The sequence below is a fragment of the Mixophyes fleayi genome, chromosome 2 (genome assembly GCF_038048845.1).
Source record: "Mixophyes fleayi isolate aMixFle1 chromosome 2, aMixFle1.hap1, whole genome shotgun sequence".
Classification (NCBI taxonomy): Eukaryota; Metazoa; Chordata; class Amphibia; order Anura; family Limnodynastidae; genus Mixophyes; species Mixophyes fleayi.
This window is the reverse complement of record NC_134403.1, coordinates 364,045,000-364,067,175: the sequence shown is the minus strand read 5'-3', so window position 1 is coordinate 364,067,175 and position 22,176 is coordinate 364,045,000. Positions and strand designations below refer to the sequence as shown.

General features: G+C 42.0%; 1 protein-coding gene across 1 annotated transcript in view; it reads left to right on the top strand.

Moving 5' to 3' along the window:
• The first annotated feature begins 20,930 nt into the window (after positions 1-20,930).
• Positions 20,931-22,176, top strand: part of TMPRSS3 (transmembrane serine protease 3) — a 48,471-nt gene continuing 47,225 nt past the window's right edge. Inside the window, exon 1 of the mRNA XM_075198243.1 lies at positions 20,931-21,009. The gene's annotated coding sequence lies outside the window, so the exon portion shown is untranslated. The remainder of the gene's footprint in view (positions 21,010-22,176) is intronic.

The following is a 22,176-nucleotide window of genomic DNA, read 5'->3' as shown; positions in this document are numbered from 1 at the left end:
GCCATTCTTCATTCTTTGCTGCTGCTTCCGCCATACTTTCGTGTTACATGAAATGCAGTCCAGAGGACCGCGACCTGCGAGTTCCTGGTAGTGAAGCAAGTGCTGCCTTGTGGTAGTTCTTTGTGAAATCTGGGGGGCTCGTTAGACTCTGCACCTCTGATCAGCTAGTACAGATTTTGGCTATCAATAGGAATCCACTTTATTCACAGTAAGTACTGACAGTTTGCTTTGATCCTTGGTCATGGTTTATGCCTATAATCCCTGGCCTAGGGATCTCCTACAACACCTCGTGGGAAGAATTGAGAAACAGGAGGCAAATCAAGAACTAATGAAGTTCCTGCAAGGGCTATCTACTCATTTGGATACCCTCCAAAACCCTTTGGCAGTTTAGGGCTATCCCATGGCACCACCAGTGACAGCTGTCCCTCCTGTAATGTCCTCCCAACTTTTTATTCCTAATACTCCTAAATTTGATGGAGATCCCAATTTATATAGATGATTTTTGAACCATTGCACTGTTCAGTTTGAACTTCTTTCAGGAAATGTCCTGCTGAAATGGGAACGTAACAATCAACTGTTACGTAATTGTACCAATTTCTAGGATACTTTTAGAACAATTTTTGACAAACCAAGTATAGTATGTAATGCTGCCTCTGGAGTACTCCGCCTTCGCCAAGGGACTCAATCTCTGGGCCAGAATGCTGTTCAGTTCAGGCAATGGCATCTGAGCTCCTGTGGACTAATGAGGCTTTGATTGCTACCTTCTTGCAGTGATTAACTGATCGTATCAAGGACGAGCTGGCCTTCCTTGAACTTCCACCATTATTGGATGATCTCATTACATTGTGCAACAAGGTAGAACTTCACTTTAAAGAACGAACCCAGAAGAAGGGACAATTCTGCCGTTCTGCCTTTGGTCTAGAACCTTGATTTCAAACCTTTGCTCCAGAAGAACCCATGCATTTGGATCAATCTCATCTTTCCAATTAGAAATGGCAAGGCCTTACAGGTTCCGGAGAGGCCACTTTAGGTTCTTCGAATCACTTTTCTTCATGTCCGTCAAATTATGTTACCTCAAGTCTTTTGCATCATTCAATTGGTGCAATCTCCATCCTGCCTAATATAATTTCAGTCGCCACTGTTTCCCAGTTCACTCTTTTTAATTTACCTCTTGAGCATTCCATTTCTTTCACCGTTATTGAAGGTCGCAAAAATGCCAGAGGTCTCATCTGAGTCCACATGTCTGCCCTAACTCTACAGATCTGGGCTCTACACAAAGAAGATTTTATCCTGGGGTCACTTCCACTGCCTACAGAAACTGGCACCTCCAGTTCAATTACCTATTTCAACTTTAGGGATAGATCGACCTCTTCTTTCTCAGTATGTTCACTCCTCAGATGTTTTTAGTGAACAGAAGGCCACCGAACTTCCCCCTCACCGTATTTGGGACTGTAGCATTGATCATTTTCTCTGTAAAATTCCTTCTTGTGGTCTCAGAGACTAAAGCCATGACAGAATACATCCAAGAGAGCTGAATCGAGGGTTCATTAACAAGTCGCCAGCTCCCGCTGGAGTCGGCTTTTTCTTTATCAAAAAGAAAGACAGTTGGTTACATCCCTGAATTGATTACTGAGGTCTAAATGCCATTACTGCGAAAAATATACAACCTTTACCTTTGATTTCAGAACTCTTCGATCATACAAAGGGGGTCATTCATTTTTCAAAGCTGGATCTTCTAGGATCTTGTAATCTTAGGATAAGTGGAAAACTGCTTTTAATACTTGTAATGTTCATTCCAAACATTTAGTCATGCTGCTTGGTCTATGCAATGCAACTGTATTTCAGAGCTGCGTTATATTTCGAGACGTCCTTCATTTTGCAGTAGTATATTTGGATGATATACTTATTTTATCTTTTGAGCTTAAGTCTCATCGTGAACATGTAGGAGAAGTCCTTTCCTGACTCAGGTCAAACCGCTTATTGCACACTGAAGAAATGTGTATTTTAGCAACGCCAATTGGCTTTCTTAAGTTATATTATTTCAGGTTCTAGACTCCAAATGGACCATGATATAATTAAAGCCATCAACGAATGACCTCAACCCTCTGGACTTAAAGCTACCCAACATTTTTTAGGTTTCGCTAATTATTACCACCGGTTTAGCAGAGGATACTCTGCTCTGGGTGCTCCCATCACACCTTTGGCACAAAAGACAGCTAACTCCAGAGAGTGGCCTCCAGAAGTGGTGCAAGCCTTCAAACAACTTAAAATTGTTCTTTCTTCAGCTCTAACTTTACAACAACCTAACTGTCTTCATCCTTTCTTCCTTGAGTAACATGCATCTTCTTAAGGAGTTGGAGCAGTCCTGTCTCAGTATTTCTCCTCTGGAAAGCTCCATCCTTGTGGCTTCTTATCCTTACTTGTCCTCTGGGCTTCAAAAACAAGAACACCCTTTAATGATCTTTTGATTTCTCTGCTTTAGAACCTACAGCAAAGAACAAATTCATCTTGTAGTTTCCCCTTCATCGGTCTATAACTGTCCTCCTAGCATAATTTTCATTTTACTTAAATTATAGGCCAAGTTGCTACATTGGGCCCATACCTGTAACTTTGCCTGACATACAGGTGTTAAAAAACTTGAGAGCTGATCACTTGGAATTACTGGTGGCCATCCCTCCGTCGGGACGTGGAGAGATTTGTTTCTGCATGCTCCATCTGTGCTCAGCACAAGGTACATCACCAGAAGCCTTATGGATCACTCATTCCTTTAAACACTCCAGATTGCCCGTGGTCTCATTTATCTACTGATGTACCTCCATCTAACGCTTGCACTGTCATTTGGTTCACCAACAATTGTTTTTCTAAGTCTGCCCATTATACGCCTCTCGAAGGCCTACCGTCTGCCTCCACCTTGGCTGCTGCCTTCATTAAAGAGGCTTTTTGCCCAAGAAATTGTATCTGATTTTGGAGCCCAGTTTATATCCAAATTTTGGAGAGTTTTTTCTAAGAGCATGAGCATAAAGCTCAATTTCACCTCTGTCATTACACTCCGCACTTCTGATCGGCTAGTGCTAATTTTGGCTAACAATAGGAATCTACTTTCTTCGGAGTAAGGTTGGGTAAACACTATAGAAAATTTTCTCCAGATGCGATATCGTTAATGATTTTACCAAAGACTGAAAGTCCCGATCAGCAGCCGAATCATGTGTACCCACTATTAGTTTTCCAGGATTACGGGACTTTTTTCGGGCTGCACCCACTTTGTGGAATTCCCTCCCTCAGCACAGTAAGACTTTCCTCTAGTCTCCAAACCTTCAAACGTTCTCTGAAAACCCCGCTCTTCAGACAAGCTTATAGTACTCCTCTACCACCCTCTTAATTCTCCCTATTACCACCCTTTACACAGCTAACACAAGACAACAACCCTTGTTGGTACACACACAGCCCACTCAGTACTTTTACCTTTACGTTCTAGCTGGTCCAGTGTGCAATATGATGTAGCATTTGTGTTTCAAACTCCCATTACAACTGGGAACAAACATTAATAAAACAATACTGGGTAATACAGACAGACAGAGAGGTAAGAGAACCCTGCACGCAAGCTAACAATCTATACAGACAGAGAGGTAAGAGAACCCTGCTCGTAAGCTTACAATCTATACAGACAGACAGAGAGGTAAGAGAACCCTGCTCGCAAGCTTACAATCTATGGGACATAGATTGTAAGCTTGCGAGCAGGGTTCTCTTACCTCTCTGTCTGTCTGTATTACCCAGTATTGTTTTATTAATGTTTGTTCCCAAATGTAAAGTGCTGCGGAATTTGCTGGCGCTATATAAATAAATGATGATGATGATGATGATTTACCTTCAGAACTGTGCTCTTCATCTGTCATAACCATCGGCTGAAAGATGGTGACTCTGCACACTCCATAGAGATCTATGGACACTGCCGGTCGTCAGTGCATACACAGTGCAGGATTGGAACGACATCATTCCATCGTGTATAAAGATTTTTTAGTTTATAAAATGAAATCAAACAATATGATTTGCTTTGGAACGATAAGACATGATCGTTGGAGCGTACAAACTAATGCGATATCAGACATAACGGTCATTTAGCTTTTTGTCGACGCGATAATTGGATGAAAAACTTGTAGAGTGTACTCAGGGCCGGATTAACCAGAGGTCTAACTGGACTACAGCCCAGGGGTCTCGGGCATCCAGGGGGCCCTTGACAGTGCTCAGCGGCATTAATGATCAGGTGGGGGCAAGGGCGCCCCTGGCCGATCAATGCTGCTGAGTACTGTCACTGTAGTCCTTCCGCGGCGCTCAGTAATTTCCTTACTGAGGAGATCTCGTGAGTCTCACTCTCACGAGATCTCCTCAGTAAGGAGCTTACAGCGCACCGTGGAAAGACTACAGTGACAGGACAAAAGAAATAGGTAAGCGTTTGGGGTGGAGGGCAGCTCACGGGGGCAGGGGGGCGGCTCACAGGGGGGGGGCTCACGGGGGAATGGGGGCCCCATTAGCCCAGGGGCCTCCATTCCTTTAATCCGGCCCTGTGTGTACTCATCCTAAGTTCTGACAGCTGCTGAGCATTCAGCAGTTTGAAACATCATAATAACCTTGATTTACATTCTACTCTACATAGAGTTCTTTCTGCCTCTTTCCTTCTCTTTTCAGAACACTCTTCTATTGTTCCTCAAGGTGATCACTTGTGATTACGCATCACACATTATTCCTGACTTATTTTCTTTTTGTTTGTTGCCTCTTCTAAACATATGTCCTTGCCGCATAAAGACCTTGCAAACAATTTTTGTATACATCATGTATGTATATATGTAGATTATAGTGTTGAGAACATTCGGTTTAGGTTGTTAGGGAATACTTATTCTTTCTTATGAAAAATATTCCAAATTCTTGACTTGGTAAATCACCAATATTGTTTCACCCCATTTATGGGCCTAGGGCCTGATTCGTTAGGGAAAGTTAAGCAAAAGTAAGCAAGAAAACCATGTTGCATTGGAGGGGGAGGTAAATTTATAATGTGTTGGTAGATTTATAGTTGGGGTAGGGCATGTCCTAGATCAATTTCAGCTAAAATTTCAGTGTACAAATAAAGCTATCAAGTATTTGTGTTCTACATGAAAAAACAGCCAGTATTTTCCTTATGTGCAAAATAATAAACTCATTTGCACCCCTTGCATTGTTACATGGTTTTGTTTAGAAATTTTGAGTAAGAAAACGTACTCAATTTTTTTGCTTAACTTTTCTTAATGAATCAGGCCCAGTTATTATAAAGCAGTGGTAATGATGATTTATCACAACAATAGAAAATACTCATAGCTGCCATTTATAAATAAAATATTGATGGGACAGCAGAGCAATACTGGCTGGGAGTAGTAGGCTAAAATTACCGCTTTGCCAGGACAGTCTTGGGGGCTAGCCGGTTTGCGCATACTTAGGCTTTCAGTTCCACAAATACAAAAAAATTTGAATTAAATAGTTTAAAAATAGATACAATTTTTTTGGGAAAAATAAATATACTGTATTAATTGTTTGAAAAAAATGCTTTATTCGAATAATGAAGAATTTTTTTTTACATTATTTTTTTCTTTGTTATTGTCTCAGTAGAATCCTTGTTAAATAGGCCTTCCCATGGGAAGCTAACGCCAGTGAAACATGACGAATGATATTGCCGGTGGGCTTTACCTTCTGCGATAACGGTCGGCATGTACAGTGCACAACATAACAATAAATTAATACATGAATTAAAAAGTAAACCACCTGCATTTCCCAACCAGCCTCAGTTCTAGACAGCCTGGACTTATGTCTATCGTAACTGGGAGTTCCATTATATTAGTGTAAACAAATCACAGACTGGTCAGCGCAGGGCTGGCGCCTCTTTGGTTCCCAAGACCCCTGTCCATTATTCCAGGGGTGCTTGTGACTGGCTGTCAGTTCAGGGGAGTCCTGGGTTGCTATTGGCTATAGTCATGTCTGGTCTGCTGCCATGTGTAAATGGGTAATTTGTTTCACGGCATTTTTTTCTATTATACCTATGATGGGCAGGTCCAATCTGACGGCCACCAGGTGTCAGCAAAGCTTTTTAAATGGACTTATGACCTTCATTGTCTAAAAGTAGATTTAAAGGCACCTTTTTAAACTCCCAGAAACTTTTCGTTGTATGAGGCACAATAGCAGTAAGAAGAAATGACTGGCATTTTAAATGTTCTAGTTTTAAATGTTTCTTTCTAAATGAAAGATCAGCTTGAGAGAAAATAAAATGCAAACACTTTTTTTTGCCTCTATAGTTTAAATATCACCAAGGAAAAGTTTAATTGCGTGAAAGGAATATGTAAAAGTCAGATGGGTCTGATACGAAATGTTTAATTATGTAATTTTAGAGCTCGCTTGGTATGTATTCATTCACTGGAGTCTCACACAGCTTGGCTGAACCATTTCACAGATTATTGGCTGTTGTCAGGATGGCTTAAACAGTTTCAGAGATGGTTACAGCAGACATTTCCAATAAAGCATCACAATTTTCCACAGCCCTACATCTGGCTAAACAGTAGTTCCCTCACTACTAGCTGGCCACTAACTGGCATCAGTAGCCCCTCCCACAGATACAAACAGTGTTTTTATTCCCTTCCCCAGCACTACAAGCCAACAACAAATCAATTGTACCCATGTGGAACACCTGTGTATGTATGTGCTGAAAGAGGAGCCCAGGGAAAACTTACCCCTGTCAGCAGCCTGCTGCTGCAGACTAGCTGGGTTATATATATATATATATATATATATATATATATATATATATATATATATGTATATATATATATATATATATATATATATATATATACACACAATACACACAACACAGATATATGTTAAACTGCGGAAATATAAAGTGTATAATTTAACATCTACAATGAACATGAGATTCTTAGTGCACATTTTGATCAAGCTGCGGATGCCCATCTACCCCGTCAAGGGGACCTCTTTCAGATGGGCACCTACACTAACAATTTATAATTCGATAATATGGAGCAACACACCACCCATCTATCCATAGGTGTTTTTAATCAGTAGTCTGGTTGCTACCAATACTCCTTGTAGTTTAGAGGCATTAAATGAGGTGAGTCTCAAATCATAACATTATAAATTGTTAGTGTAGTTACTTTTGGCAGTGGACAGGTGTCAGTATGGGCACTCTGACCGGTCTGCAGCTACGCAGCCTCATGCCCAGTAAGCTGCGATGCACTGTTTGTTCTGACATCCTTCTATTATACCCAGCATTAACATTTTCAGTAATTTGTGCTACAGTAGCTCTTATGTGAGATTAGACCAGACAACTAGCCTTTGCTCCCCACGCACATCAATAAGTCTTGGGCGCCCATGTTGCTGGTTCACCGGTTGTCCTTCCTTGGACCACATTTGGAGATGCTCTGACTCACTCGTCTAGCCAAGACAATTTGTCAATTTGTCAAACTCGCTCAGATCCTTACCCTTACCCTTATCCTTACCCTTGCCCAATTCTTCTCATTCGAACACATCAACTTCAACAACTTATCTAGAATGTACTAGATAAATGATAGCTGGATTCTGATTGGTTGTTATTTACAATACCTCCCAATTTTCCTTTTCCGGAAGGTTAGCTAAATCTACCACTAAGGCTCATTTATGAAAAAAGCGTGGACCACCAATGCTTCTTTATGTGGGTGGGTGTGTACTAAGAGCCTCATGTTTATTCTTGAAGTTATATCAGAGTTGATGTAACTGCAGCATTTAACATATATCTGTCTTTAGTTAAGTATTAATACATTCTTGGTGCTTAAAGTGTGCACCTGCACCTGCGTTTTGGATTCTGCTTGATTGTCTGTTGCGTATAAAAGTGTACACCCACTTAATGATCTTTGGAAACCCCCCATAAAATCAAACTGTGCCTACATTTGTGGGCTCTCCAGAAAATGTGTGTAGTGGGAACGTCACATTTAGGTAAAACCTGCTACCACACTTGGACCGACCCTTTATTTATTTAATTATTCTCTTAAAGTCCTGTTTTATTGCTCTTCCCATTCGCTCACTTAAATAATCCCATCCCACAAAATGAAATCTTGGTTTTCCACTTAAATGCAAAATTATGCGCACACATGCTCCTAATTTGCATTTAGCAAGAAACACGCCGCTAATCCATTGAGCTCCTCCCACTGGACGGTGAAAACGTATCCAGCCTCGCATATGCTACCAATGTGGGCCACAAAGCCATATGCGTATTTGCTAAACTTGGTTCATCTGTGCACCATGGCAGCTGGAGCCAGCTCGGAGGTGCCCCCCCTTGGATGTTGCACCCCCATCCTAGCTGATTCTTACCTTGTCAGGTGAGCGGTAGGGTCACCATCCTCTACTCTTCATTGAGAGTGTGGCACTCGGCTCTGTGTGGGTGCTCTGGGGGGCAATAAAAGCCCTAGATGAGTGACCATTGCCGCTCTAGGAAACCACCATGTTTGCCTAATGATAGCACCGACACTGCCGACACTTTCACTGATCTTAGTCTGCCCCATGGTTCATATCAGGGAATGTATCAGGATCTGCTTTCGCTTCTACTGCAGCATCGCTCCGGCATGCTGCTTTCTCTTGGCCGCTCTTGTCTATTGGACTACTCTGGACTTGATATTATTTGAATGTACCCTGCAGTACCTTTGAACCACCAGAGATGCTGCTATCGTGCCTTGCCTTTTCTCTCACTAACGGGTTAAACTGCAGCACCTGTTCTCTTGTTATTTATGCCTGCCTCCCTCAGTTCTCCTTTGCTGGTCATTGATGTTGCTGTTCCTGATATTAGTGTTCTCATTTGTTACTCCTGTTACTTCTCCTGTTCCCTGGGACTACTGCAAGCTGCTAGCCGACATCCTGGTTTCTTTCCACTCAACCTGTTCACCTGCACCAGCTGTATTCTTTGTTGTTACCTGCTTTCAGCCTCACCTATGTACCTGCCATATTCCTCGATTCGCACAAGTGAACCAAGATTTCCGCCAAGGCGCACAGTGGGTTTACAGGGCGTGTTGGCTACATTTGCTGAGAGGCACAAGTCTGCACAGGCAGAGGGGATGGATTGGGCAGAGCATTGTATGGAGAAGGCGCACCAGTGAGTCTAATTTTGCGGATCACTGTCGAAATGAAATTTCATGCCGTGGAGCGAGATTATTGAAAAGAGATAAATGGATGGAGATTGGGGTACATTTAAGTATCCAAAAGGAGCTGACAGATAGCTGTTCTAATCCTAAACTCTTATGGGAAATGTTTTGTGTTTCCATCTAGCAATTCATCAGAGAATAGCATTTGCAGGTGCACTCGTAGCATCTAACAAAAAGCTTTCAACACGCAAAATTGCCACATATGAAAAACAGTCCCAAATTCCCCTCGCTGTCAGGATTAATTTACACAATAAATGAGGCTAAACAAAGCACTATTTTATGGGAAAACCAGACATTTTTATTTTCTTGAATGGGATGGGCGTTTTGCAAAGTTCCCCTCCAAAGATTTTGCCGACGCTTCACTTGCTGAGGCGCACTTTCAGGTGCAGAGATCTCTCTCCAGAGCGGATGGCTGCTGTCCACCGTGAAATGCGCTGGGTGGACCATTGAGGCACAAGACTGACAAACCAACGCGTTTCGTGTTGTGCATAATTTGTGCTGTGTACACCACATCCAACTCCTGCAGTTCACTTACAAACATCTCCCGGCTGTCAGTCACTGGTGGGGTGATTCCCGAACTACAGGAGCTCCAGTTAATGAGACCATTGCTGTTCTACTAGCGGTGGGAGCAAGGTTTATTTAGTGAAATTCTACTTTAACATATCAGGTAACCATGTAAACAAAATATCCTAGAGATATTTTTTGCAGACCATTTCTTCTTTTCATGGGTGAAAACACAGTTTATTAAAATATCTCTGCAATATTTAAGGTCAGCAGTTTTAACAGTAGTTACAGCTGAATGTCAAGTTCTATCATAATTAATTGGGAAGGGAGGGAACGGGAGAGCTCAGACTACCATCATTTCACACTGAATTGATAAATGTTGGCTGAAATCGACAGCTCTCAATAGGTTAGAAATAGCCTTAATATATGTCAATTTTTCTACCCGAATTCAATGGAAAAGTTTAGAACAATTATTTAAAAATGGTCTTATTATTAATCTGGGGATATGAAGGATAACAAACGTGGAGATGTCATTCAACTGCACTTGGTACCCAGAATAAACAAAGGAATGACCTGTATTTACTCAGAAGACTATATATGGCGTTAATGCCACATGTTTTCTGCTGACAAAAAGTAAGAGCTGTTCTCTTATGTCACACGCTAATTAAAAAGCATTTAATTAAGTTCCCTTCCCGGCTATGAAGGGTTCACTGTGTCTTGGTTTCTTACATAAGATCACATTACCAATGATTTGCTGTGCGCACCAAGTCAGAATCGTCTCTGTTCCTCCACACCCTATTAATATTTGAATAGCACGATCATCCCTGATACTCTGGACATTTTGTTAAAGTGACGTTTACTCTCCAATGAAAATTGCTGCCTGCACGTCCATCCTTCAGCTGATGTAGTAATTATACAGTGTGCAGAAGCTAACTTGTACTGGTTAGTTATATAAAGATGTCAGTGCTAGTACTAACCATACATTCCCTAGGAAAAATAACTGCTGTTAATTAAACAGGGCATGAGACACTGGAAAAATTAAGTAGGAGCCAATTTAGGTTTTAATATTATTATTATTTTTTATTTATCGGGCGCCACAAGATTTCCGCAGCACTATATAAATTATACAGTGGCCCATACAGGGTAAAATCATACAGAACAATAAACAAAAAATACCAGGACTTCAAAGCTCCAAACATAGCTTACACATTGAGGATGGAGCAGAAGTATAGGTAGAGGGACAAGAGGGAAGATGGACCTGCACGTGAGAGCTTACATTCTAAAGGGGGGGGCAAACAGACAGGAGGTACAATGGGGAGTCAGAGGGGATCAATCGCAAGAGAAGCGAGAGGCGGGACAGAGGAGGAGAGGCGACTGTCATTGGCAGATCACAGAGAACGGGATGGGGTGTAAGTAGAGAGGAGGTTGGAGATGTAAGAGGCAGTGGAGTGGGAGAGGGTCTTCTAGGTGAGGGTGAGGAGTTTGAAAAGGATTCTGCAGGGGAAAGGAAGCCAGTGTAAGGCAAGGCAGGGAGGGGATGGAGAAGAGGAAGAGCAGCGAGAGAGGAAGATGAGTCTCGCAGCAGTGTTAAGTATAGGCCTGAGAGGAGTAAGGTGGGAGAGGGGGAGACTAGTGAAGAGAAGGTTACAGTAGTCAAGACAGGAAATGGTTTTAGTGGCATCCTGAGATAGGAAGGGCTGGATGTGGGCGATATTGCGGAGCTAGAGGCGACAGAATTGGGTGAGAGATTGAATGTGGTGGGCAAAGGAGAGGGAGGAGTCAAGGGTGATACCCAGGCAACAGAGTTTGGGAACAGATGAGATGGTGGTATTGTTAACAGTGATAGAGAGATCAAGCTATAAAGAAGAATTAGAACAAGGGAAGACAATGAGCTCAGTTTTGGCAATGTTAATTTTGCGAAAACGTGAAGACTTCCAAGAGGAGATGGCGGAATGGTAGTCAGATACACGGGAGAGGAGCAGGGGGAAAGATTGGGAGAAGAGATGTAGAGTTGAATGTCATCAGCGTAGAGGTGATATTGGAGACCAAAAGAGGTGATGAGATCACCCAGAGTGGTAGTGTAGAGTGAAAAAAGTAGAGGTCCAAGAACCGAGCCCTGAGGAACTACAAGGAGGGCAAGGGGGGAGGGATGAACTAGAAATGGATACAGAGAAGGAGCAGTTGGCAAATATAAAATACAATGGGTCTGTGTCGCGAACATAGAGAACTTACAGTTATAAGGGTTAACCCATCACATAATTGTGGGGAATAAGGTCTAATTCATAACTGCAGTGTAAATATGTTATATCAAATGAATCCATTGATAAATTGAGCTACTAAAGTGTAAAATGTGAAGTCAGGGAGTCTGTTGTGTGTGTATTCGGTGGCTCTGCACATCCTAATGCTAGAAGATAGCAGTGTCACCTGTAGCAGCTTCAAAGGCCTCTGTGGTGAGCTATATCCTGGCCTAGGATGGAGTTTTGACATTTGAATAGACTTTTAGGAACCACCCATGGTGTCTGGCTCAAGGAGACCATGTGCTGACTTGGCTATATTTTATATAGACAAAAATAATTCAGTGTCATATACGCCACTTAAAATCAATAAGTAGTAATCAACCACATATTCCTCAATAGCATGAGGAAGGGCAGCTTATATTTTAAATTAAGAATTCTGCCACACAGAGAAGTTGAGGAAATGAGTATAAGCTCAACTAATAACCTCTACCTAGGCCTATTTGGTATCAATAGATGCGTAAATTCATAGGGGATCTATTAATAATAAACCTGGGTCTGTGTGACACTCTATAGAAAAGTTTGGTCACATAGTAGAATTGGGTAGTAAATCAGGCAACATGCAAATGGTGATTAGACCACAACCCCCCTGGAGGTAGAGAAAGGTGTAAAGGTGTCTTTAAAAAGCTGAGACCAGTGACAACAAATTGTCAGCTTCTTGGGGATCACTCTAATTGAAGGACTGTCCATCTTTTCTGCCTATCCCCAGGCATACAGATTATTATACGTAAGTTATGCTCTGTACTTGCATCCCATTTGTTTTTATAACTGTTTGCAATTTTTTATTTGTATGTCAAATCTTTATCTAATTGTTTTTTATTATCTTTAAGCATTGTACCTTTTGTATATTAAATCTAACAATTTAATAGTTCTGTCCTTATTGCTCTAAACGAATCCATTGCCTGTTTAGAAGAGAGAGATTGCTTGGCTGGGGCTAACTCATTAGAAACCAGAGTGTGAAGAGTTAACTGTTTAGCTACCAGAGCACCGAGTGTGCACAATTGATAATTGAGTCACAGGTTTGCTATGGGCCTTATACGTAGATGGTGGCAGTTGGTGGAGAGGTGTGGAAGCGGGTGTCTGTGTTGGGAAAGGGACCAGTAAATCTGTAGCCTTAGAGAAAGAGGTGAGTGTGAGATTTGGGCTGGAATCCTGTGTGTTTCAGAGTCACGAGTGCGGAAAGGGCAGTTTGTGACAGATAAAGGGCTTCAGGAGCGGTTTCCTGACAAAATAGAGGTGATATATTGTATGGCTGTTGGAATATATGATATGATATTAAATCAGGGAGTAGGCAGAGGGAGCTTATCCCAACAGTCTGATTCATTAAGGAAAGTAAGGCAAAAAAAGGAGGAGTAAATGTTCTCCTGGGTAACCCATGTAACAATGCAAGGGGTGCAAATTAGTTTATTATTTTGCACATAAGTTAAGTACTGGATTTTTTTCCTGTAGGACACAAATGCTTTATTACTTTATTACTTTATTATTTTTACACTGAAATTTAAAGTTGATGTAAGACATGTCCTACCCCAACTATAAATCACAGTTGTATACCTTCCTGGAATATTCAGGAGACTCCCAAATTCCTGGGAGTTCTCCTCCCACATCCTGTCCTGTTAATTAGTGAAGTGGGTGGGGACGGGGCTAATCACACCACCCTGGTCCCGCCCACTGATGTAAAGTGAAGTAAAAGTGGATTTTTTTACATTACAGGCTGTATACAGGGTAAATATATTACTGTCCAAGCTTCTGTTACAATCCCACATATGTATGAGTGCGGCATAAAAAGTGCCCAGCCTAGTGTTGGTATTATTATTGTTTATTTATATAGCGCCAATCATATTATGCTGTGGTGCACAGAGGTAGAATTACACGCTGCCACCTGATGCTCTATAGGGTTTGTGGTTTCAAAAAAATGAACTCATTCCCACCAGCAACTCCGGGGTAAATTCTTCCCGGGAACCTCTTAGCTCAGTGACGGGCAACAGGTTCACCCCGAGCCTTAACTTGCAGCCCCAACTCCTTTATACTTTACTGTCAGATTTGTTTGTTACAGCTTATAACAGTTCTTTAAAATGCCTGCTGGTATGATTTTACAGATAGGCGCCTCTTTCTCTAGTTAAATGCATTATTTTAACTAATACGAGCATGAGGTTGTCCATCACCGTAACTCCTACATACGCGGGTCGCATTTGTCTTGTATATAAAAATAAAGATAAAACAAAAATACTCCCAGCAGGTTGAGAAACCTTGTTCTAGAGGGCAACGAAACAGCAGATTATTCAATAATCTACAATTGTTTAAACAGTCAATGTCAATGTATATCTCCATTGATCCGTGTATATGCAAATACACTGATCAATGGAAACATTGTTATCAATATAGTGGATTTCCAAATGAACGCTTAGCTGCAGAGTATAATAAAAGTCTGTTAGGACAATGTCTTTTTGACTGTATCATTTACTTCTATCTCCCTCCGAGTGGGTCATCAGAAGTTGCCAATGGTCCTCTTACAACGTGATCTCCGTCTGATCAATACAGTTACTGATTTTGGACTTCCTGGTCACCATAGTGACTATACCACTATCAAATGTCTCTGACTAGTCTCAGTTACAGTGTATCGCTTGCAGCATCCTCCATTGAGCACAGTTTCCCAGGCTGAACTGCTTCGGAGGAGACAGGCCAACCATATGGTCCCACTTATGAAGAGAAGGTACAACTGCTCCTAGCCATGGCCGATGAACAGAAGGTAAGTGTCCGCGATCTCTCAATACTTTGTTGTCTAAAATATATTCCATAGAGATTTGTTGTATTAAACTGAATTGTGTACATTGTTTTATTTTTCCACATATAAACTTTCACCAGGTAGTGAAATTAGTGCACTGAGAAAATAATGCATTTGGTATAAAATATAAAAATTGTAAAGGATGTATAAATATGTAACATACGTGCTGATTTATTAAACAGATAAAACCCTACAAAATAGAGGTAAATATTGAATCTCTGTCATCTTGTCCTAATTGTATTTCATGCAAATAATCTTCCTTCTAGTAATTTGAGTATTTTCTCATTTTTGCTAACATTTCTGCACTTATTGTTCCATGATGTATTTGTGGTTTTGTTTGTATATTGCTTTTTTTATTTTGGGTGTTTTCTGCATTTACTTCACAGTTTGTGGGCTTCACACAGGGAACACTGGTACGCTGCTGTATGTGGTGCTGAATAGCTTTTAGGGTTTTTAAGATACAGGTTGTCACCAGTTATCGAGCCGAGGAGGCATCCAGCATTTCACCAAGAAATCTTCCTCATTTAACATCCAGCTTCAGCTTCCCTCTTGGAAACTTGGAGTTTCCTAGATACTGAAATGTTCACAGGTGACTCTCCACAGTACCTGACCAGGGGTTAATCTACCCGGAACAAACTCCTGATGGAGCTTCAAGAGAAACTCATACAGGGCTTTATCCTGACTGTGTTGCTGTGCAGATTAATGGTGGAACTTCTCCTACTGCCCTCATTGTAACACTATCACTTTCCAGTCACTTACATTATATATATATATATATATATATATATATATATATATATGTGTTTTTATATATATATATATATATATATATATATATATATATATATATATATATATATGTGTGTGTGTGTGTGGGGGGAATACAGTTGTATGTTATTCCGCAACTTCTCCTGCCTTAGTTATAAAATGATGAGATTCCACTCACTCATTTTTCATGCTGCTACTTCTAATTTTCCACTTGGACCACTGGTTCAGATATACACACACACCATTGCATACTTTCCACTTCCAAGAGTGCAAAACAAAGAGAGCGGCAGTACAAGTATCGACACTGTCCTCCGAATGCCATCTTCACGGCTCACACATGTAAAGATTGACATGCCGGCTTGCGCAGGCAGTAAGAGTACGCTTATCGATGTCTTACCAGTGGCAGTTTTTTGGTAAATTGTTGATGGAAGATTTAAAAAATCTTCATACCAGAGAACTTTTAATAAATAGACCCCTTTATATCCAAACTCTCCTTTTTTTAGTAACAGCATAATTTCTCTATTCCTGTAAAAGTTAGAAGAGGGAATATTTGTTTTATCTATGATTCGGGACGGCCCTGCTCCCAGATCTAGTTCTGGAGCATAGGTTGGAAGTCTGTAGAAAAATCTCCTCTATGCCATACCAGCTTTTTACAGAGATCCTCCTTCATGGCTTTCTCAAATTCAGGTTATGTGTCAATATTTCTGTTTAGTCAGTTAATGGTGCTGCTACAATTTGAAATGCGGTATATACTCTCTACTTGTAGTCAGCCAACAACAGAATGGCTCAGACTTGGTTCTTGGTTTTTGGAATTAAATAATTTAACAGCGAGTTCACTATATCTACCAATAGTTTAACAGTTCAATTTCCTAAAAGATACCCAAGGTATTGGGTTTCTATATTTCTTATAGTACATTTGGCTGGATTGGTCATTAAACTTCATATAGGGCCTAATTCATTAAGGAAGGTTAATGCCGATACTTGCCGTATTTTGTTTAAAACTGGTCTGCGCGTGCCCAGAAACAGACTATACGCCATTGAACGCAAGTGAATCCAATCCATCTTTGGATGCAAAGGACACTTCCGACAGCCTATGATTTCTTGGGCAGAATGGGGAGGGAAGGGTCTTATGCATGTAGTCAATGGACAGTAAGGGCGAGCCGAGGTCAAGCACGCACAGCAGCGTCCGATTCAGGCTTTTGGCAGCTCTCAGTTATGTGATTTTCAGCAGTATCAATTGCAACAGCTACAGGTGGGGAGTAAGTGCTGAGTGATCGTGATAACGATCCCGTATGCAATCTACAATATGTGTTATCAATCAAAAGCAACTGTAAAAATGTATGTACAGTCCTGATATATGTATTTATGTAAACAAAAAAATGAAGAAAACCAGTTTTTTTAATGTTTTTTCATTAATGAATGTAGATGATAATGTATTCGAGTACTCCTAAAATATTTCTCACACCTTCAGAGCTCCTCCCATTCCAGGACGTCATACACACTTATGCCACATGGGGGCATTACAATGAAATGCACTTTAGGTAGGAAGAAGAAGAAGTTAAAATGGGCCCTGAAACACCCCCTGTACACCTGTACAACACCTCAGGGGTAAATGCCCCTGCAGAGCAGCAATATTGCCCTTCTCACCTGGGCAGCAGCACATGTCACACCACCCTACTAATGCCTCTAGTCATTGGCAACTTGCAAGAGGCGCATTTATAAATAGAGAAAAATGCAGAAGCACAGCTAAATTATTTATAGGATCAAATCCGTCCACCAAGCATCATGGTTGCCGTTCGTTAGTAATTGTACTGACAGTCACTAAGATGTATTGAAATAAGACAGATTAGGCAGACAAAAGTGCCAAACCAATGATTTGGAGACACTCCTCACGCCCCTCCCCCCACTCCTACACCCCCCTCTAGATTTTGTTACTTCTTTTTTCACTTTTGGAAAAGTTTTGCCATAAGAAACTCTCTGTAAAACGCACAAAATTTTGGCAAAACTTTCAGAAAAAACAAATATTTACAGCAGACAATGAGCCGCACTCGACAGACTTGTGATCCAACAGAGAAATATGCATGTTGGCCCATCTCTGCCCCTGCATTTATCACAGCTGTTAGCGTATTATTATCACATTAAATTCTGATTGTTGGAGACTCACTTATGTCTTAAATAACTCATGACAGTAAGGAGACAACAGCAATATTTATATTTCATGTGGGACAATGTTATATTCCCAGTTTTTCACCACTGGTTTATGTACACATATGAATGCATTTTCAAGTTGAGATGGCATAAATGGGGTTCTGCTCTAAATATGGGCGCAGGCTACATCAGCTAAAATGGCCATGCCGCCAAGCTTGCCAACCACTAGTAAATTTACTGACAGACAGTAAAAATTTAGTGAACTAATCACATACTTGTCAACTCTCTGTTGTGTCCGGGAGATCCCAGAAGGGGGGGTGGGGTAGGGGTGGCGGTAGGGGGTGTGGCACAGCAAATCATGTTATTTGCCCAGACATTTTATTTTGTCCTCAGACTCTGTGGAGGGTCTGGAAGCTAGTTTCACAGTAGATCATGATAGCGTCTGAAATTGGACAAGAAGACCCTCATATTAGAAACAGTTTGCTGATAGCCATCATCTAAGTGGTCCAAAATCCTATTTCTTATAGCCCCTAGGCTTCCCATTCTAACTCCTATTACCTTGACTTTGGTGGCTTTGGCAGGAATAAAGATTTCACACTATTTGTACAACCTCAGCATGGGTAGCTGTACATCTGGGAGCATGGCCTTGAGGGTGAGTTCCTTGTACTAGTGAGACACAAGCAGTACTAGGCTCCAAACCACTTTTCTGTCTAAGTGGCGTTCATGCAGACTGTTCCACTGTAATCCGTGGCACACCAGGTAGCAAGCTCACGTTTTGCCATATCCTCTTTACTTGTTAACATTTGACCCTCTATGACCTTTAGACTAAAGGCTGCCTCCTTCAGAACTTGCTGTTCCATATTGAGCTCCACCTGTGTTTTATTTAAACAATTGGCAAGGTTATCAGCCTAGACAAGGAAGGTTGCAATATCAGGCACACTTACAAAGACATGAAAAAAAAGCCAAAAGTGGAACATGTGTGACCCATCAGTGGGCGAGGCATCACTTTAAAGGCTGAATTATTTTTTAAACAAGGCGGTAGTGTAACTACCAAGTTTGCAAGGATTGGACCCAAGAAGGGGATGCCGGTGGTCCTAACATACTTGGCAGCCAGGAGCTACAGTGCTCAATACCATCACTGGATTATCTGGGAACTTCAATGTTATGACCAAGAACCGCTGACCACTTACTAGTCCTGTAGATTTATATTTTACATTGGTCAGGGCTGCTTCCCGGTGAGATATCATGATATTTTAGAATCTGATCTCTTCATATCCTTGGATTTTTCTCTGCAGACGTGGGCAAGCGGTAAAAGAGGAGGCATGCAATAAGGGGCCCGGAAGCTAGGGTCCTAACACAAGGCTGCTCTACCCTTGTACAGCAAGGTCACATTAGCAGCGTACCATTAACCATCACTTCCTCTGCATTGTCCTTATCATCTTCATTCTTATATATAAAAACCTTTTAAACTCTAACTTCCTATAGCTGTAGAGATCAACAACTTGAAAAATGGTAGAAGCACTAGGTGGCCAATTATTACACACAGCGGGCTGGTGCTGTCCCCATGATGCAGCACAGAACATAGAAATAAAGCGCTATCATCTTGGGTAGGAAGGTTTCCACGATGTCGCAGAAACTCACCAGCAGCAGAAAGTTTGCACTTGACCAAGAATTCCACCAGGAGTCACTATGCTTTATTGCAACAGTCCCACCTACTGGGTCATTTTGTTATCATGTTACAGGCACTAAACCAATAAAGCAGCTTCAGATGCTGGTGCAGGCAAGACCTCTGGTACTGTATTTAAAACCACTAAATCTCTCCAAGATATACTGAAAAAAAAGAATCAAGGCTTACACAAAACTGCGCAAAACAGAAAGAGAAGGTCTTCAATCTCTCTCTCTTTCTCTTCCTCTCCCTCTTCCTCTCTCTCTCCCTCTTTCCCTCCCTCCCTCTCCCTCGTCCTCTCTCCCTCTCTCTCCGTCTCCCTCCCTCTCTCCCTCTTCCTCTCTCCCTCTCTCTCTCTCTCCCTCTTTCCCTCTCTCTCTATCTCTCTCTCCCTCGTCCTCTCTCCCTCTCTCTCCGTATCCCTCCCTCTCTCCCTCTCTCCCTCTCTCTCTCTCCCTCCCTCTCTCTCCATCTCCCTCTCTCTCCCTCTTTCCCTCTCTCCCTCTCTCTCCCTCTCTCTCTCCCTCTTCCTCTCTCTCCCTCTCTCTTCCTCTCCCTCTCTCTCCCTCTCTCTCTCCCTCTCTATCCCTCTCCCTCTCTATCCCTCTCTCTCTTCCTCTCTCCCTCTCTCTCTCTCTCCGTCTCCCTATCCCTCTCTCTCCGTCTCCCTCTCTCTCCCTCTCTATCCTCTCCCTCTCTCTCTCCCTCTCTCTCTTTCTCTCTCCCTTTCCCTCTCCCTCTCTCTCCGTCTCCCTCTCCCTCTTTCTCCCTCTCCTTCTCTCTCTCTCTCCCTTTCCCTCTCTCCTTCTCTCTCCATCTCCCTCTCTCTCTTCCTCTCTCCCTCTCTCTCTCTCTCTCCCTTTCCCTCTCTCTCTCTCCCCCTCTTCCTCTCTCCCTCTCTCTCTCCCTCCCTCTCTCTGTCTCTCTCTCTCCCCCTCTCTCTCTCTCTCCGACTCTCCCTATCACTCTCTCTCCCTCTCCCCCCCTCTCTCTCTCCCTCTCACTCTCCCTCTCTCCCCCTCTCTCTCTCTATCTCTCTCCCCATCTCCCTATCACTCTCCCTCCCTCACCCCCCCCTCTCTCTCTCCCTCTCCCTCTCTCCCTCTCTCTCCCTCTCTCTCTTTCTCTCTCATGAACACCTTGACGTCTCAACTGGATATGTCCTGTGTCTGCACCAATTACGAACCAATTGGCTAATATTCTAAACCACTGGGCTGTTATCCCAACCATTAGTCGCATGTAGGATCAAACAATCCTGTTATTTCCCCCCAAGTATGTGCACAGGTTGTCACACATCTCAATTGACTTTTGGTCTTGGTTGCATTGTTTAACTTTCCAGCCAATTTTAAGGTCTTTTTTTTTCTTTGTTAAGTTATCTGTGAATAAAAAAGCAAAGTTAGGTCTTTGGCTTTGGGTTACAAGTCAATTTTATATCATTCAATTTGTTGCACCAATAACTTTAATGTCAGAACTTGTGAGTATTTTAACTTCTCCCCTTAAAGGCTCCAGGTGAAGCTCCTGTCTCTGGTAGTCTGGAAATTGTGTCTGTCTCAGAAGAGGAGCTGCCCGTGGTGGACATCGCCTTCTCCTACTTCAGATTTTTTCTAACGCAAACGAAAGTAGATCCTCGAGAAAACAGATCAGGTAAGACGTGTTCCACATGTCCCACCTACAAAAGCCTATTACACCACAGTCTGTGTCAGTGACATCCTGTTCAGCTAAGTCTCCGGCACACAGAGATCATGCTGTGGATTTGCACGTGTGCAGTGGTGATGCATCAGGGAGGTGGATACGCCATTTAAAAATTAGTTTCCAAATAATTGAAAGTTCAGCTAAGCATTAGATAAGAGATAGATTATAACAAACTAAAACAGATTGATAGTTTTTATTTTTTTGCAGAAATGAGTTTCACGTGACGTCAGATGGACTTCAGTTTTTAGTAATGGGTATAAAAACTGGACTGCTTGCTACCACTGATTGCGGCTCCATTAATTGCATGTGATTGCTGAAAGAAGAATTGCTTGTATGTGGAGCGCTTTGCAGCTGGAAGATAGGTGTAGATCCTTTCCTTCCTCACTCTTAACCCTCACATCACCCTTACATCCTCACCCTAACCAGTGGCGTACTTATAATGGGTCCTGGGTGTGCAGTGCACACGGGCCCCCTGAGTCAAGGGGCCCCATGCCATCCACCCTGCACCCATATTTCTATCTCTCTCTTCTGGTCAGGGGCTCAGAGGGTCGTTGTCTTGTGTGAACTGTGTAAAGAGTGGTAATAAATGAACCTAGTGTGGCTAAGTGGGTGGTTAAGGAATTTTATAAGCTTGCCTGAAGAGGTGGGTTTTCAAAGAACGCTTGAAGGTTTGAAGACTAGAGGAAAGGCTTATTGTGCGAGGGAGGGAATTCCACAGATTGGGTGCAGCCCAAAAGGAGAATGGGATCATGTAATGAGAGTGAAAAAGATACGAAGATGTTGGAGTTGTCGAGTTGGTAGAGATGAGGAGTTGTATGTTGGTGCAGTTTTGTTGATGGCTTTGTATATTAGTAGAAGTATTTTATATTAGATTCTGTAATAAACAGGCAACCAATGTAGAGGCTGACAGAGTGACTCAGCAGAGGAAGAACGGTTTGCAAGGAAAATCAATCTAGCCGTTGCGTGCAAAATAGATTGTAGGAGAGTCTGACTCGGGGGAAGACCAGTAAGGAGGGAATTGCAATAGTCAATGCGGGAGATGATAAGTGCATGAATCAAAGTTTTTGCAGTGTCTTGTGTGAGATATGCCCATATTTTGGAAATGTTTTTTAGATGTAT